The sequence below is a fragment of the Argiope bruennichi genome, chromosome 1 (assembly GCF_947563725.1).
Source record: "Argiope bruennichi chromosome 1, qqArgBrue1.1, whole genome shotgun sequence".
Taxonomy (NCBI): Eukaryota; Metazoa; Arthropoda; class Arachnida; order Araneae; family Araneidae; genus Argiope; species Argiope bruennichi.
In genome coordinates, this window is record NC_079151.1 from 86,343,507 (window position 1) to 86,362,372 (window position 18,866).

General features: G+C 29.8%; 1 protein-coding gene and 1 long non-coding RNA gene across 2 annotated transcripts in view; one reads left to right on the top strand and one right to left on the bottom strand.

The window, feature by feature from the left end:
* Window positions 1-18,866, bottom strand: part of LOC129963294 (uncharacterized) — a 112,690-nt gene that overhangs the window by 90,372 nt on the left and 3,452 nt on the right. The window lies entirely within an intron of this gene.
* On the top strand, window positions 9,455-16,207 carry LOC129963321 (uncharacterized). Its single transcript, XR_008783963.1, has 2 exons — window positions 9,455-9,700; window positions 15,577-16,207. It is a non-coding gene; the product is annotated as an uncharacterized LOC129963321 (long non-coding RNA).

An 18,866-nucleotide genomic window follows, 5' to 3' on the forward strand; every position in this document is an offset into this window, starting at 1 on the left:
ATCAAACAAAAGATATCCGTGACGTCACAAGACGACCTTGTAGGAGACGAGACACAGTAGGACACTGACTTGATTGGCTCAGAGAAAATTAAATCATCAAATGAGAGATAGTTCCCTTGATCCTGAATTAGGTAATAGCCAATTGTGTCGCAATGACGTCACGGCCTTGCTGGGAAAAATAGAGCGGGAGCGAGATCCAATTTTAATTGAATCATTTATGGTGCGCGGGTATTTTTCTGTTTCTCAGTAGAGGTACAGAGAAATGAAAACATTTACCAGAAATTAAAATGGAAATAACATGCTAGGAAAAAGTTAATGACGGCATTCTTTTGAAGAATCTTATGATATGTTTATTTAAATCGGATGCTAAAAATAAAAATTAAAAAAATAAAAGGACTTGTGCTTTTGAGAGTTTATTTCCTTGACATACCACCTGTTAGATGTTTTTATATGCAACGACGATTACTTGCATATCTCTAATGCAAGATCTACAGATTACTTATATTGATCAAATATGTGCTCCTCAAGAAAAAAGACATCTTTTACTTCCAACGTTAAAAAGATAATTAAAAATGAAGCAACTTTTGGGATTTTTGCAACTGTATCTTCTGAAAATGTTATCTCCCCAAAATAACTCTTGTACTATTTTAACCCTCTGACTGCGTAATTTTTTAAAAATCATTATTTAGATGCGTTGTTTGCAAATATATTAAATATTTTTCAAACAAAGTAAAGTGATATATTATATATATATATATATATATATATATATATATATATATATATTACATGGTAATAATATAATATAATAAAAATCTGTAATCATAAAATTAAAGACACTAAACTGCGAAAAAAAGCGAGATGCAATAGAAAATGGACTGATTGGCAACCCGTGGGATAAGCAGCTGGAGGGTTAAAATTCAAGAAAATACTATTTTAAATTTACCAGTTTTATTTTCCTGTTATTTTTCTTTAATTTCAATGATTTCTTTAAAAATGTAATTTAATACACAATCTGCAACAATGTTTTTTATTGTAAAGAGAAATTCAAACTAATTTTATGGTTCCATCAAAACATTCAATTCTATTCTTTTCAAATATTAAGTTTTTAGAAAAACATTACTTCCGAAGAAGCATTTTAACACTCGCTTTTATTTAGAAGCATAAATATATATATATTTTAAATTTGTACGCACAAGAAGTTGTAGCAACTCATTTCATAAAACATTTTTTAGTCTTATCAAAACAAGGTGAAAATTTAAATAAATGCAATTCATATCAATAATTTAACAGTAATGTAACCGAATAATTCGGGCATAAAAATTGCTCTCCAAAGGCGGTTAGTCGATTATAATACCTAATCAAAAAATATTTTTTATCGACGTGATAAGCTTACTCAATGAAATTGCCTGTTCCACTGAAAGTTTGAAAACGGCGTTTCTCCGGATTCTGTAAATTACGGATTCCGTAAATTTTATAACTGATAATCCAGAAATTATTGCACACACACAAATTACATCATATTAAAAAAGATATTAAATTCGAGATATAATTATATTATTGTGCTTCTTGCTCTGACTTCCGCAATCTTTTAAAATAGGCGTTTTTAAGCTGGCATACTTTTTGTAATCGGCATGATGTGAAACTCGTAAAACAGAATAAAACCTCCACAGGGCAGGCCGTTTATCTACAGATATCAGATCTGACCCTTAGTTATTTATCTGAAAGTAATAGTTCATTCAGAGAAGATTTTATAAAATTTTGATTAGATTTTTAATTAAAAATTAATCAAAGTTTCAGCCTTTTTTTTTTCCTATCGGACTTTTTTGAGCATATTATCGTAATAAAAACATTTTTGCATCTCCTTAAAGTTAAAAAAATTAGCTGCTCATTGAATCCGATAGCAACCCTCTACAATTTTCCCTCTAGTTTTAATGAATTTCTTAAAAATAAATTTTCGCCACATATTGCAACAATGCTCTTTATTGTTGTAATGGAATTCAAAACCAATTTAATTGTTTTATCAATCTTCAATCTTTCATTTGCCACTTTTAAAGTTAGAAAGGAAAAACAATTGATAGCATCGGGCATTATTCGAAAGTTAAATTTTCACTATGTTTTTTTTTTTTTTTTTTTTTTTTGTTGTTGTTGTTACTCTGATATTCCTTCAGTAATTTATTGATGTGAAAATCCTTAGGCATAGAATGAAACGGGTTGGTGCAATGTAGCTCACAGCTTATCATGTTTAAATGTTTCGGACTAAAAGTTCGAATGTCCATCAGTTTCGTTATCTTTTTTTTTTCTTTCTTTCTTCTGAGAGACTTATGTGATCAGCTCGTTCGCAGATCTTTGTTAAATCAATAAAAAAAGTTACAAATTTAAATTGTTGAAACAAAAAGGTTTTATTTTTGGGGAAAAAAAAAACTAATGTTGACCTCTAAACACTACACTAAAATATAAATAAGAAGTAAATTGTTGGAATAAACTTCAAAAAAAAAAAAATGTCAAATGCAGGTAACACCAAATAAACAAAAAATTTCAGATATATCAAAAATGAAACGGACTAAGTTTTTTCTTTTCACTTTCAGGTACATCAGTCAAAATATTAATATAGAATTAAATAAGAAACTTAGTCCTTTTGCGATATTAACAAAAAATTAAATTTTGTTTATAAGTAAACTTAATAAGTTTAATTTCTTTTAATAAGTTTTAATTTTTACTAAAGAATAATTTCTTTTAATAAGTTTTAATTTTTACTAAAGAACAAAGTGAGAAATTCATACAATTTACAAGTGTAAGAAATAGATTTTAAAAAGATATTATGCAATTAAAAAACGTCAAAAAACTGATAGGATTTACAATAATAAACATTCATATCTTCAAAAGTTGATATACCTTTTAACGCAATAATTTTTTATTGTATTTTAAGTACTGTCAATAATATTATATAAGACTGCATTCTGAATCAATTTCCAGTAGGAAAATTTATAAACTAAGAAAAAGTCAATTACCGTTGAAACCAATATAACGGAATGATGAGATTCTGCATTACACTCCTCATTCGTTTTAGAAAATTGAATGAAGTACGTCGTCATGCATATATCCTGTATAAAATTACGAAGTTTTAAAAATATTTACATATAAATTCGATTAAATATTGCATGTAGGATTTATTATTTATTGCAAAGTCGTGCGTGCATGTGTATTTGCACTGAAAGATAGTGTAAAATTCGTTTTTGTGCGATAATTCCAAAAATTATTAGGAAAAAAACTGAGAACAGATGAAAATTGTACTTAAATTTGAAATGATAAAAAAAAATCATTTAAGATTCAAATGAAAAATTGGGAATCAAATGGTATCGAAGCGCGAAATTTCGACATCCAAGATACATCTGGGATAAACTGTAAAGGTTTATATTCAAAAGACTGTTTTTTAGTACACTATTCATTACTATGTATATTTCAAGTACTGATATTACATTATAGTAAATCAGTACTTGAAATATTGTACATAGAAATACTTAGCACAAATTAAATACATATATTTTCATACATATATTCAATATTTTCTTAATGTACGGAATGCCAATGCGCCTGTAAATAAAGGTATAAAAGAAAAATAATTATATTTTTCTGAGACATAAGTGGCAACAAGTAACACATGTTTGGAAAGAGAATCTCTTTTGTAAAACTTCATAGTACTCTTCCCATTAAACAACATACTTGACTAATTTTACCCATCCAGTTCATTGCGATTTTGAATTATGTTTATACACGCACAAACAAACTCAATTCCATTTTTTTTTCTCCTTTTCTTTCTCCCAGATTGGCAGAGATCTAAATAATCGGAATTCATCAATATCTTTAGATCGACTCTTCAAACGATTGCAATATATTATTCATATGATAAAGCATAAATCCATTTTTAAAGTAACCAATATCAAATAACTTTTAAAGGATAATTTCATGAGTAATTCTCTCTATATTGCGATGGCAACAGCAAATTATTCCAAGATTAAAATTATTCAAGAATATACGGAGCATTCTTTTCTTTTTTAGTGAGCAAATTATAGTTATATATCTTGTTTAAATTTATTTATATGCCTTTATCAAACAAGACAATTTTCGGCATTCAAAAGAAATTTAATATTATTGAAAATTGAAATTCTTTACAATCATATTTTGCAAGAATGAGCTAAAGAATTCGTCCAGTCAAATAATTTTCGTATTAAAATAGAAATAATTATGCAATATAAAATAAAATACTTTCATGTAAACCCAATGTATTAATTCATACTTCGTTTCGCTTTTTGTCTAATATTTATCTGCTGTTGATAACTATCTTGTTGATATTTCACTTATCACATTTATTTGATTGTTTTAAGAGGAATATCATAAGAATTTGGAATCTTTTCCATTCCGATCAGAGTTATAACTCAGAACGATTCTAATCACTCATTTTTAATTTTTAAAAAACAAAATAAAAAGTTAAAAATAGTCATATTTTTAATATGACCATTAAACAAAACTTAGGCCCTTGCTTACAAGGGCCATAATGAATAAATAATATTGATGGCCATAAATAGAAACTTGGAACTCCAGAGCAACACATGATAATGAAATACTTTCTTAATTATTTCTCTCAGCCTTAACATTTTTCATACTTTTTTTCTAGTTATGGTTAATTACGTGGGTAATAATTAAATTGGCTTCTTATACTTTAAATGAACCATTTTTTCCCCTGGTAATTCCTCTTTGTTTTGTGCTATTATATATCAGTTTTGATTCTGTTTTGATGCTATTAAGCAAAAGCAATATAACATCAAAAATACTGACTGTTTGGGCTTCACATTCAGAATATAATATAAATTTATGCAATATATTTAAAGTAAAATGTTTATAAAAATCATTCGGTATATTTTATTTTGACATTTGGATTATAAAAAAACTCACGAAGCAAATTCATTTTATAAAGGCTAATTTTTTAGTTTGATTTTTGCAATTTTTTAATATAATTAGAAAAAAAATATTTTGAATTAGAGAAATGATAACTCATTTGAAAAGTGAAAACATAAATATAGTTAGAAAATTTTAATTTTTCAAAAATAAAAACCTCCTACATAAAAGAGAAAATTTATATTATTATTATATTATATATTTACATTGTCCTTGTTATCTCGATGATATAAACAACCCTGTTTATATTTTAGGATTTACTTATAAAATCCGGGACATTTATCAAAAACTTTGAGAAAAACAACAACAACAAAAATGGCAAATCTGATATCCTTATATCTATCCAGTTTAGGCATCATTCCTCGCATATTTCCAATACATTACTTACACTATATTCCTGTATTTTAACTTTGATCCGAATCAGGATAATTCTCAAGAATTTCTACGATAACAATATCTCAATCCGCCAAACATGCCTTTTCATGCGTGGTTTCTTAAAAGCAACTCAGACCTACACACGAAAAGGGTAAAGGAAAAGGAAAACGTAAATTAAGAGTAAAAAAGTTTCAACTTTTCAGCTACAATTTTTTTCTTTGCTTTCCGTACCACCGACTGGCTTAAACGGCCAATAAAGTTCATCGTCAAGACAGAAAGAAAAATGTTCGTCCAATTCGATTTTTGTACCGAAAATAATTGTTGCACGAGTGGAGGAGCGAGAAAGTGGAAAAAGAGATTAAGTGGCTTCTTTTCCCATTTACGAACAATTTTCCAGGACACGCACCATGCGTCCAGAATTGGCGCCACTCGAGAGAGAGGTTGAACCACATCCGGAACACAGTGACCCCCTGAAACACTAAACGGTAGCTTAAGTTATTACACATCGTGCGTGTCATCTGCTTTTCACTTTTTTTCCACCTCTTTCTTTGATGATGTGTGACATTTATTAAGCCCTTTACAAGAAGGATTGTCTTCCATAACTGTCATAGCAGATTGTCATATGATATTCCATAACTGTCACATGCCGCTAAGAAGCAAAGAATTTTATATGATGCGCTCAAATGAAAAGATGGTAGCAATTATACCGATTTAATTCTAAAGGATAGGGCTTTGTAATTTATCCAATAGATAGGTCTGAAAATATAATAAATAACAATTCGTGGTGGGTGAGGCATAGCGACAGGGATATAACAATTAAAGGACATACAGATGCCCATATAATACTTTTAGGAGGCAACATGAAAACAATAGTATGCTAATATCACACTTAGACAGAATACGATGGAAGAACGACAAAATGATAGCAGGCCCTGAAAATCATTTACTCTTGTTAAATCATTGATCTCAAGATGAAGAAAACTAAATTTTTTCTCTGGCCTTATACTATATTTTTATTTCTTGCTACCTCACTGATTGGCGATGTACCATTGAATGAAATAGAAGCGACGATGTAACTGAAGTTGGGCCACGGATTCCGCCAACATGTTTAGCTCACAATAATTCAATTTTCATCGGCAGAAAGCGTTAATGGAATAGACATGCCCAGCCGAATAAAGTATGTGTGTGGGACTATGTGTATGCCGCGTAGTGAAATATTTTGAGAGAGAAGTGATTTAAATTATCAATATGTGAGCATTGCTGACATGCAAGTTTAGTTTAGTTATATTAACGTCCCGTTTCAAAGCAACACAAGGGCTATTTTGGGACGGACCTCGTAATTTTGAACTGCGAATTGCTGACATCAAAGCAAGTCAGCACGTCATTTGAACCTAGTCTATGGTATAAACATTATTGAATTGCATAAGAACCGTAAACTTCAAGAACTTAATTCACTCTCCCGCATACCGGCATACTTTTCATCCTACACACGTATTTCATACAACTTTATTTCCACCTACTTTCGATTGTGCATATCGATTCCATATAATGATATTTATTCTTACTATCTTTGTTCAGGATTATCCTCAAAATTAGTCCCTCAAAAACCGTAAATGAAGGTTTGGATTAAAATCATTTTATTTACTAAGTCTGAAATGTTAACATTATCTAACTTCACATACCAGTCGAATTAATTTGGTTTCTGATTTTTATTTATAATAAACGGCAACTTAAAATGTCGACTGAAAAAAAAAAATCATTCAAGAATATTCAAACATTTGAAGAAGTTCAGTAGTTTTCTTTAGGGCTCAGATATTAAAAGTTTATGTTGCGAAAATTACTAATCATTAGATTTACAACTTGAAGCCATAACTGTAGAATTCTACTATTTCAGAATTCTACAACTTTTAATAGCAATTATCATTCTTTATGCTTTTAATCATGTCTAGAATCATTATCAATTAAAAGATATTAAAAACCATTATTAGAAATTTATATTTCATTTAATATGTTTAAGTTAATATGCTGATGAGGCAAGCTGTTGCATTACCTAAGGCCCCTTTAAATTAAAATCTCTAGGAAATTCTTTATCAATGAATATTTCATGTTCACTTTCCCAACTTCCAAAACCGGATATTTTATATCTTTTATAAATTGTTATATCTTCCGAGTAATAAATATTATCACAAACTGAAACAATAAATGTCGTCATCAAAAGAGTTGGTTTTGCATATAAAAAATAATTTTTAATTAAATTTTAAACAAAATATTTTTAAAAATTGCAAAACATTTTAATATGTTTTAAAAACACAAACATGGGATTGTTGATTTGTGAGTCAGGCATCCAAGTGCGGAAAAAATTGGGTCATACTGATATGCAAACGAATTTTGTACTTGGTTATAATTCAAATAAGTTCCATCATTTCAGGGAAAAACCATTTCAGCATAAAATTCAATTACTTTTAATAAACTCGAATTATATATAGCATATTTACATCATTAACATTTTTTTCATAAATAAATTTATCGTTCTGAAGTATTAAAAAACATCCGCTTTCATTTCCGGCCGATTCTCATGATATCTTCTGCTTTCAGAAATCATTTCGTTTCGCGAACTCGTGTAACTCAAATGAAAGCGAAGCTTGTTGGAGGCTTCTAATCCTTCTCCTCCCTTCACTGCCCAAGGGCAGGTTATTAAATAAATGAAGTAAGCAATTGCTTGGGAAGGGGAGGGGGATCCAAAATTTTCGGAAACTTCCAACTCTCAGAGATTTTTTTTTTTTTTTTTTTGCAGAATTTTTGAAAACTATTTAAGTTTGTGCTTTTTAACAACTAAAGGTTGTGCAATATAGAACTTATTCAAATTAAGACTCAATTAGGCGGACGTTTTTTTTTAAAACAAATGTGGTTACGCTGTATCTGTCAAATACACCAGTACATATTGTTAATATTAGTAAATAACATAGCTTAGTAAAGAATAATATAGATATATAAACGCAATGTAAAGTAGACACAAACAAAAACACAGTGGATAGTTTTTCCCCATCGCAAGCTAATAAGATAGAAAAAAAGAATTTTTTCTCAGACATAGCATCATCTACTTATTGATAAAAACAGTAATCTGTCAAAAAAAAAAAAAAAGGCTCGAGTAATGGAATATTAAAATCAAGTATAGCTTAAATTAATTTTGGAACATTACTAATGTAGTATTATACCAAATTAATTAGCATTTGCTAGCTTTATATGTCATTTTATGATTCCATAAAAAATCTGATGCTTTATAATTTTTGAAAAAAAAGTCCGTACTTATTATTAAAATGTTATTAAGATTGAAGAAAAATTGTCTTTTTTTTTGCTATTTTGATTAAAGTTACTCTTAAATTTCATTTGTGCATTTTTTTTTATACGCGATATACTGAAAAAACTTTTTAGAAAGTGATTTGAAATTAAGCTATTTCTGTTTCTTGAAATTCGTTACTTAAAATTATTTATATAAAGATTAAATGAAAATAAATAAAAATCATGAACGCTATTTCAGTTAATCATGAGGTTCAGTTCATCATTAAGCTGTTTCAGTTTGTTGAAATTCAAATATTTAAAACTATTTATATAAAAATTAAATTAAAATAGATGAAAAAATCTTTAATTTTGAAATATTAGAACACTTAACTCAGTACTGAACAGCCTCAAAGTTGTGAGACGGCTGGGAAATCGTCTACCACATTTATTTAATAATCTAGCTAGAAGATAATAGTATTAAGGTATTAAAGATAATTTTGTGCAATAATTTTGAATAAAAATCATTGATCTAAATATGAACTAGTTTCTTCACCACAAAACAAAATTCTTTGTACTAGAGTAGAAGATCTGTAAAAGTTAAGAATCGTTGCTGTAGATGAACAAAGTTTGTAAAAACAAATACATCCGCATTCAGCATACCAAGTCAATACCAATCTTATCTGTTTTTGTCCGTACCAGAAAGGAAGTCTATAATCACCAAGGTGGTCGTAAAAACATCAAATGCTAAAGTACACGGCAAAAGGTAAACAGTCCAACGTCGCACACCATTTCCTGTGCGATAGCATTGATGACATGAGCGCCGCCCCCCAAATTTAGAGGATAATATGACGATATTAAACATGACTGACCGCTGCCAAGAATTCCGATTTCACAAGCTGTCTCTCTTGAAATGCTGCTCGTCATCCAATTGGAGCTGATGTTGTCACGCCTGACGACGCAGCAGACAGAAACCATTTTTAGTCATTTCTTGTCGACGCCAGAATTACAAATTATAGTAAATGCCTCCTTAAAAACCATTCATGTCGTCTAAAGATAGTGTTTTGTCTGCCTTCATAGAAGTGAAAATCGAGTAAGTGATTTTTTTGACCCTGTAATCCTTGCAATCACTTGGATTCCTTCCACCCTGATTTCTTTCCTCCAGTTCAAAAAGTTATTTACGTTCTTGCAAATCGAGTGCGATATTTCGAATGAAATGACATTACGCATTGAATTAGATACTTATCTACCCTTTTTTTTACCTCCCAAAAAGTTATTTTTTCGCCTCAATTTCCGGCTTTTTTAAAAAAATTCTGTAGTGATTTTTATTGTATAGTAGCCCCCTTCGGCGACCAGCCGATTCGCCAATCTTAATGCTCGTTAAAAATTTAATAATTAAATATTTTACGTAACTTCTATTTTAATAGCTTCTTCATCAAAATATTTTAAAGCTGCAAATTTTGATAGTCATATAATTCATTCATAATATTATAAAGACCTTCAGCCATAACGTAATATGTATCTCTCTAATTTTCTATTAGCTCCTGTAGAATTTATACTTTAAATTAAAGTGGAAAGGATTAATCTGCAATTAATATAATAATATTTTTTACTGAAACAAAGTATTTTTTTTGTAATATGATTACTGAAAACAGAGTCAGAAAGCAAAATAAAATCCCGTGAAATCGTAAAATTAATTAATTTTGCGATTTCGTAGGAATAATTGCGATTACTCCCTGTAGCATAGAGCATGATTTTTTTTAGTTGCGATTTTAGTGGCATTTTGGTAAATCGAATTCGATTAACTAACGTTTTACTATAGTTTAACAATTCAGATTCAAAAAAGCTTCGGCTCAAAACACAGAATTTTAGAAATAGTTATCTGTAATAGTCTATCTTTCGTAATCAAGTTTTCAATAATGATACAAATCCTTTTCTTATGCTATGTTATGTTAAATCGAGGCTTGAGGGAATGAACTTTATGAAGAATGACTATAACTGAATTCAAATAAACATTAAAAGCTTATGATAATTTGTTCTTCGTTAATTCACTGCAAGGGAGAGTCACTTCTATGATATCAAAATTAAATCAATGAAATAATCAACCTATCAAAAGTATGTATGTTTCATATAAAATAGGAACTGCGATCGTCTGCACTTAGAGAAATATTCTCTTATTAGACTAGACTAGATACTACTAAGTTAACACGTTTTCCAATTGCAATAAATTAGGGTTAAAAAAAAGGGGACATCCAGTTTTGATTTGCCAGGACGATTTTTCGAAAGTATAAGTTTTTATTATTAAATCGTTTTTAAGATTTTTAAAACATTTTCTTGTTATTTTCTTTATTCAGAAAAAAATGCTTAGCTGTATCATTTGACGGTATTATAATCCATAGAATTTAACTATAGTACTATATCGTAAATCTAAATAATTCTTTGAATTTTAATATAAAACAAACCGCCAGAAAAAACTTTTTTAAATTAATCAATTAAAAAGAAATGCACTTAAACCAAATCAATTCAATAATCGCCAAAGCAGTAGGAGTAGTCTCTCGAGAATTTTCTCGCATACTCTCTAATAAATATACTTGTGTAATTAGCAGTAATTAATGTATAATAGTTATGAAAAAAACCAATTGGTTTTTTTTTGCGGGGTGGGGGGTGGGGGGACCAATCACCAAGATGCGGTTAATACAAAAAGAGCAGAACACCAAATGTGTATTTTCGGCGCTTTCCCCCACCCCCCCATCTGATTAAAACCAAAATTCATCATAAAACTCAAATTGTTATAAAAAAAATCATATAGCAACTTTTATATTTTTAATCATTCGTTTTTGAATTGCCGCGTTTACATGCTTGTGAAAGTACATACGAACAAACAGTCAACTCCTTAATTAATTTGAGTCCAAACTCGATATTGATCTAAACTTCTGATATTAAATCAATGTACGCAATTTTATATACTCTCTTTTGCTCTTCGTTTTGCAGTTAACACGTAACTGAAATATGGACAGCAGGACAGGCTTCCTCTGAATAGATTTCATTCAAAATTTGATTGAAATATACAGATTTGGAGTATACACTAGATACCAAATTTCATCCATTTAGCTCAAAGCGCTTTTGAGTTTCATGTTCGCAGATAAACATATACAATTTCAAAAATGTTGATTTTCGGACTCGTACAGGTCTGAAACGTTGATCGTCAAAATCTCGAGTTTGAATTTTTCGGCAGATACAATATTTTCTCTTCGTATACGAGAAAGTAAAAGAAGGAAGATTTGCAAGCCATTTGGGGGAAAGGTAATCCTCAAGTTGAAAAATACGACAAAAGCTGAAATGATGGAAAAGAGACATCAGTTTGAAAGGATTAAAAGCATGATCTAACACATCCTTAAACAACAATTTCAAAGCAAATACCAACGTAGATTTATTTTTTTATAGCAGGAAAGAGCGGATGCAAGTTCATTTTCAAGAACAAGCCCATAATATTCGAAAAAATGTTTGAAGAAGGTTAGATAATACTTTTGACACTGTACTTTGAAAAATGATGAGCGCTCGTGTGGCAAAAATTGACTCAACTCTGTCATGCATGGACTGTTGCACACAGTGCTCTCTATGTTTGACAGCCATCAAGATTAGCATAGAAAGTAACGATCAACTAGCTACACAGATGCCAAAAAAAGATACAGTATGAAATTTAGCATGAGTACACTGCTCGTTCAATGCTGTTAACCCAGTCAAATGTTAGAATACGTAATGATGCGTTTGTCCGACCACGAGACATGCATTTTGAAGTGTGCATTTGAAGTATTTTAAACATCTATAATTTTACGAAAAAAAACCTTTATGATTTATTGTTTACGATTAAATCCATTCCCTTTTTATTTACTTATGTAACCGGACAACTTTTCCAGCTTGCCACTTTGCGGCCACTCGATAAAACTTCAGCATGGTGTTTACCTCCGAGATTTGTACTTTTCCTTAAATGTTTGTATTAATTGTTTGTACTATTATTGTTTTTCGTGTGTTATGTCTTTAAATGTTTCATTAAAAATATTTAAATCATTTAAGCTTCTTTCCTTGAGTTTTGTTTTTCCCTAGCAGGAATAGTTTTTGGAGCCCAACGGTAACTAGTTTTGTTTACGGTTACACTTAAAGATTAAAAAAAGGATTTTACATCTTAAATTCCAATTAATTGTTACAAAAAAAAATGGATGTCTGAAGCTTTTAGAGACTGTAAACTCTTACGTGAAATCAGACTCGCTAGGAGAGGCTGCAAGGGGGATGGGTCATAAATTGTAGGACTGGGCCTAGAGAAGGAGGGGGGGGGGATTCTTCGAAATGTTTCGCGTGCTTACCAATGTTTTGATTGTCGACGATCATGCTTGAAGTACAATGATTATTAGATTTTTTGATTCATTATGAATTAGATTTATGGGCAGACCTGAGTCAATAAGAGCATATAGAAGCGCTCAGATCCTTTTAAACTGGGGATCAACAATTAAAAAAAAAGAAGAAAAGATTTGGTCAAGTTAGTTTCAAAAAAATTTCTCCGACTGGCAAAGAGTTTATTCTAGACCTTGCTATATATTCAAAATGCATTGCAACAATAAAAATATTAATTCTAAAAAAATTTAAATTAAAATTTTCTGCTTTTTCCCAAATGAAATAAATTTATTCAATGATCTAAACCAGAATAAAAGTGTCCAAAAATAAGAGGCAGTGGGTTGGGAAAAAGAAAATTCAAATGTGCAAAAGCGAAATTTATTGGATTTAGAGATGTTTAAAATCCCAGATACAAAGCAATAGTCCTTTCAGGAACCCGAAGTCATTACTTTTGAGTGATTTTACAGCACAAAAAGGTGATAAGCACCGAGTAAAATAGCAGCATTTCTAGAGTCCTTTGTTAGACCTTGATTTTCGTTTGTTTGAGTATATTTTTCTTTTTGATCACCATTTGGAGCAAAAGTATTTTATTTCAATTATTATTCAATAATATTTTATTCAATAGTATTTCAATAGTATTTTATTCAATAATATTTTATTATTTTATTTCAATTCGAAACTCGTAGTTAATTTTCATATGATTAATTCAAGTTTTACCGATTGTCCGTGGTTACTAGGCCACTTAATTCAATCTATATTCCGGATTTACCCTATTTCTAAATAATTGTGAATACATACATTTATTCCTTCAAGTTTCACCACATCCCTATTTTGCTGAAATCAGCGTTCCCTGGCGCATACGCGAAATTTCAAAGATTTTCCGTTTTTGAGAACAGAGAGTAATAAGACGAAATTCTCTTCAACAATTATCGTATGCGATACACTTTATGGTATTTGTATCATGATTATCTCTACTATTAGTAATGAGAAATGCGTGTGCGTTGGCGCTTTGCAAGTCAGATTGTTTGAACTACTGCTACTAAATTTGGCATATATATAAGCCTTGGAGGATAAAAATATGCTCCTCGAACCAATTTTTATTTTTTAAAAATTTTGACCAGAATTTTGATTTAAAAGTAAGATGAATTTCGAAATTTTTCTGAGATAATGTCCGAAAATATTACTGCACAAAAATTTATTTTACACCATTTCAAAATTAATAAAAATTCTTTTAAATGATGCCAATTTAGTAGAAATGCAACTTTTTCCTGAACTGAAGCCTGAATTAAGCAGTATCTACGAAATTTACAAAACATCATATTACATTATATTTTTAACAGTGTTATAATGTCATGTGACTAATTTCCATTAGAGAGGTTTATGCTCACATTAAACAGAATATATGCATGACAATCAAAATAATACAGTCCAATAATTTAGTGGTATCACAGAAAAGGAGTTATATCTAATGAATTTGACTGAAATGAAGTATAACTGATACATCCGGTTAAGCAGTTGGTTGCCAAAGACGACAAGTAATTATAATAATCTCTAATAATAAATGTGATTGAGAAATGCATCAAATAAAGGTTGTTTTTTTTTTAAAAATTTATAACTATCTTTGAAAATGAATTGAAATATTTTTTTTTAGTATTTCACTCATTTTTTAAACCCATCAATTATACAAAAAAAAAAAAAATTCTATTGATGGCTAAGATTTTTTATTTTCTACATGTATCAATTTCTTAAAAAATATTTTTATGTAGAATATTTCTTTATATATATATATATTATTCAAAAGAATAAAAATAATCTCAGTTCCCCAACTGCTTTTATGCTGAAAATTATCTCGGATTTACCGAAACAGGTTTTTTTTCCTTTTCTTTTTTACAATAAGAGCTTAGAAGTGAAATTTCACACTACTTTGTTCTTTTTGAAAGCATTTGATTTCATATTTGCACAATCTCATTTTTTTTAGGATATTGCCTGAAAACAGTTCTTTTAGATTTTCATATTTTGGGTAAATCATTCACCGACATTACTCAATTACATTAATCAAGCACATTTCTTCAGTGGACTGTAAAACCATGTTGTCATTTTATATTTAGGAGAAAAACTATAATCCCTCAGGTATTTTTTAAAATAGAATTCAATAAATTATTTAGTTAATATAAAAGCTCTGATACAGCTCTGAGATGAATGCATGTACAGATATATGGAATTCTGGCCGCACTATACCTCCTGATGCATGTATTTTTCACATGATTGGCTTTGTTGATAACCATGCCAATTTCAATCGCTATAAATCACAATTTAGCTTCGTCTTCCACTTTTGGCATGAAATCTGCGCATCCAATCAGGAAGACAGCCGGGTAAATCAATACACTTTATACTTCCTTGATCAATCATATTTGCATATTGCTTGAAGGAAATGGTAATTGAGAAACCAAATATTTCGATTGGCCTTCAAAGATTGTCAAAGTTCCGATTGTCTATAAAACACACCTAGCTTTTTCTTGCAAGCTTTTCAATAATTTTTGACAAAAACAATAAATGGTGCCTATTTTTTCCTCATTTCAGTGGAATGTGACATTATGTCATTGGACCTCATGTCAGCTGTAATGAGTCTCTTCACAAACGTCAGATTGCAACAATTGGTCTCTTAACACGTGGGAAGAAACATCTTTTGCGCATGATTGACCAACCAAGAGCCGAGAAGAAGGCGTTCCTGAGGTTTGTGCAACAGCAGCATATTTCTCCTACAGGAGGTTTTAGTAGCCACGATGACAAGGACGTTTAGATGAATTGCTTCAGACTTGTAAATCGCCTTTATCTCCCAAAATAAAGCCCGAGGAATGCTTTTAAAACCGAAAAATCACAGCAGAAAATGCTGTCTTTTTTCAATTTTCCTTTTGTATTTTACTTTTATTTGGGGAGAGTGACCGGTACTTCCTAGATGCACCGACCAGATTAGAATCTGTTTATTCTGACGTCCTTGTACTTAGAGCTTCCTTCAGTGTAACCTTAGAAACATTCTGCAAGGACGAAGAAAATCTGGTAGACTGTTAATCTTCCGCATTGTTTCTTGTGAAGGAATGCTTAATCTTTAACATTAGGGAAACGTTGATAGAAATAATTCAACAATGGCTCATTTGTCTGATTCCTGTCTCATATTTTGAAATATTGGCACAATAAATGATTTGAAAATCAATTTGTGTCTCACTTTTTTATAAATAAGCAAGGTTATTTCTTTAAATTATTTATTGGTAGTGACGCCTTTTAATGTTATATTTCATAATTTTTTTTCCTTTTAATATTCCAAGAATGTACCTTTCCTTTTGAGATCACAATGCACCTCTATATACAAAAGACTAATTGCATGCAATTGCCTAAATAATTTAAGGCTGCTATTATAATAAATTTGAAATTTGCTAAACTGCATTTTCTATGCAGCTTTTCTTTTAGTATAATAGTTTACAGGTTAGACGGCCTGTTGCCTTTATGGATATGGTCGTAAATCTACCAACTGACCAATTGTAGGACCATCCCCATCTGTGGACACAAAATGTCCACAGATGTCAAAATTTCCACAAATTGTCGGTAAATTGAACAGACATCAAAGAACTCCAAAAAATCACAAGAGAGAGGAAAGAGGGGAAAATGTGTCAATCTCAGGATGCGGAAAGGCCGTCGAAACGTGGGTTTAATACAAGCGCGGTCAGGTTCACGCCAGGTCTAAGCAGCGTCATCGTGCAAATGTTTTAATGAGCGCATTTATACAATGGTAATATTAGGATTAAATGACTTATAGTTGAAATAAAGTTTTATTGAGATAAAAAAAAGGAAAAGAAAATTGCATTTTGTATTTAATTTTTTTAAATGTGCAAACAGTTTCTTCCTCGTTAAAACCTACATTAAGCATTTCAAGATGCAATTTTTAAAAAATCTTTGGATTCAAAACTTTTTTAGGGGGGGGACTTATTTAAGCATTTCTTTCTTTCTTCGTTTTCCATTTTTTCCCCCCTTTGGACGAAAAAAAAAATAACGTAAAAAAGTTATCTGTAAGAAGCATTGGTATAAACCAATGAATAGATACGCAAAATAAATGTTACTTATAACTTTTTTTATTTCAAGTTTACGATATAATTTATACTACAAAGGGCAAATTTTATGATGGAGAGAATAGTTTATAATTAACAATTTAATTTGCATATTCTGTAATATGGTTCTTCTTTAAGCACCGATGATTTTGTACTAATTTTTTTTCATTAAAAAATGCTTATACAACAAACCATTTTCAAATCATGCTCATAATTTTTTTGCCCTCTCTGTATTATTTTAATCGCACATATGCGGTTGCTGCATAACAGCCTTGTAGTAAAAACCCGATTTTTACACCCCAATTCCATAAGGAAGACTCCAGTTTCAAAACTTCATCGTGTTTCACGATCCTTCTGTTTATAAGCAATAAAAATTATGTACTATCTAATCTAATCTGTTTTTTTTTCTTCGATTAGTGTTATAAGAGAAACAATAGATTAATCAGTATTCCTTACATAGTTCATTTTTATACTTTTACATAGCTACGCTACTTAACTCACCATTCATGATGTTTATACAAAAAAACTACCAAGTAGAATTATAAGGTATGAAACAACAAAGTTTATCCATCCCAAACGCCATGTAATCCTGATTTGGCACTTAAAGAATATTATCTGCTGCATTTTTTTGAAAAAAAACTGGTAAAGAAGAAAAGCTTCAAACTCAGGAGGACTCCGAAGAGTATCTTTTAGCGATAAGTCTGAGATATTTTATAACAGTGAGGTAATGAAATATACCAAAAGATATCAAATAATTATAAAATAAAGTTATATTATATGTACATTACTGAATAGATTTTGTTATTTATACGGAAAAAAAATTCAATTTACTCCAAGAGTCAGCGAAATTTTTCGAACCCAATAGAACATGTTAAATAGCAGCGTGTAAAAATGAAAATTAATATGTGTCGCAATCGGCTTACTATAGTTACATAATTTCAATACACAGAAAATTTGATTCGTCACATCATTTAAAAAATTATCTATTTTTCTTCCTTCAAAAGTTACCAAATCTTTTTTAAAAATAAAGTTCTATAGCTATAAAGAATTTTCTTTAGTATATAGCCATACACTTATCAACTGAAAATAGAAAAATTGTGCCTTTAAACACACGAGTTGATAAAAACGCAACTATAGAGCATTAGGCTCTCAAGTGCTTCATTGAAATGAATGTTCTTGCAATGCGTGCAGAACAATTATCTCTCCACCTCTTACAAACCTTGTGCTATTTAAAAGATAATAAAAACAAATGCTGTTTCGCCAAAGAAAGTCATGAATGCAAGGGGTAGGCTGGGAAGAAACGATTTGGTTTTGAAGCACGAAACTGAGTCATTTTTATTTATTATTAGAAAAGGCCTTCAGACTCTAAAAACGTGAAATTGAATATTTTTTTTATGTTATAGCTAGTACGTTCTTGAAACTATTTTTATTTTTTCATAGAAATGCATACAGAAAAAAAAAAGTTGATTCTCAATAATTAGGTAAATATTAGACCAGAAGATTATCGGATTGAAAAAAAACTGCAAGATTAACTAAAGTTCATTAAAAAAAAAAAGTGTTTTTATAGCAAAACCTATCATTGTTGCATAAAACAAAAAAATATGCGTGAAATTATACAGAAAATAATGCTATATTATATTTGTAATTTAAATACTACAAAAATGATTCAAAATCCCATTGTTTAGGTCGTTTCAATGCCACGAAAATTTGCAAGTAATTAGGCAAAAATAAACTTAAAATAAATAAACACTTTTTAAATCATATAAAATT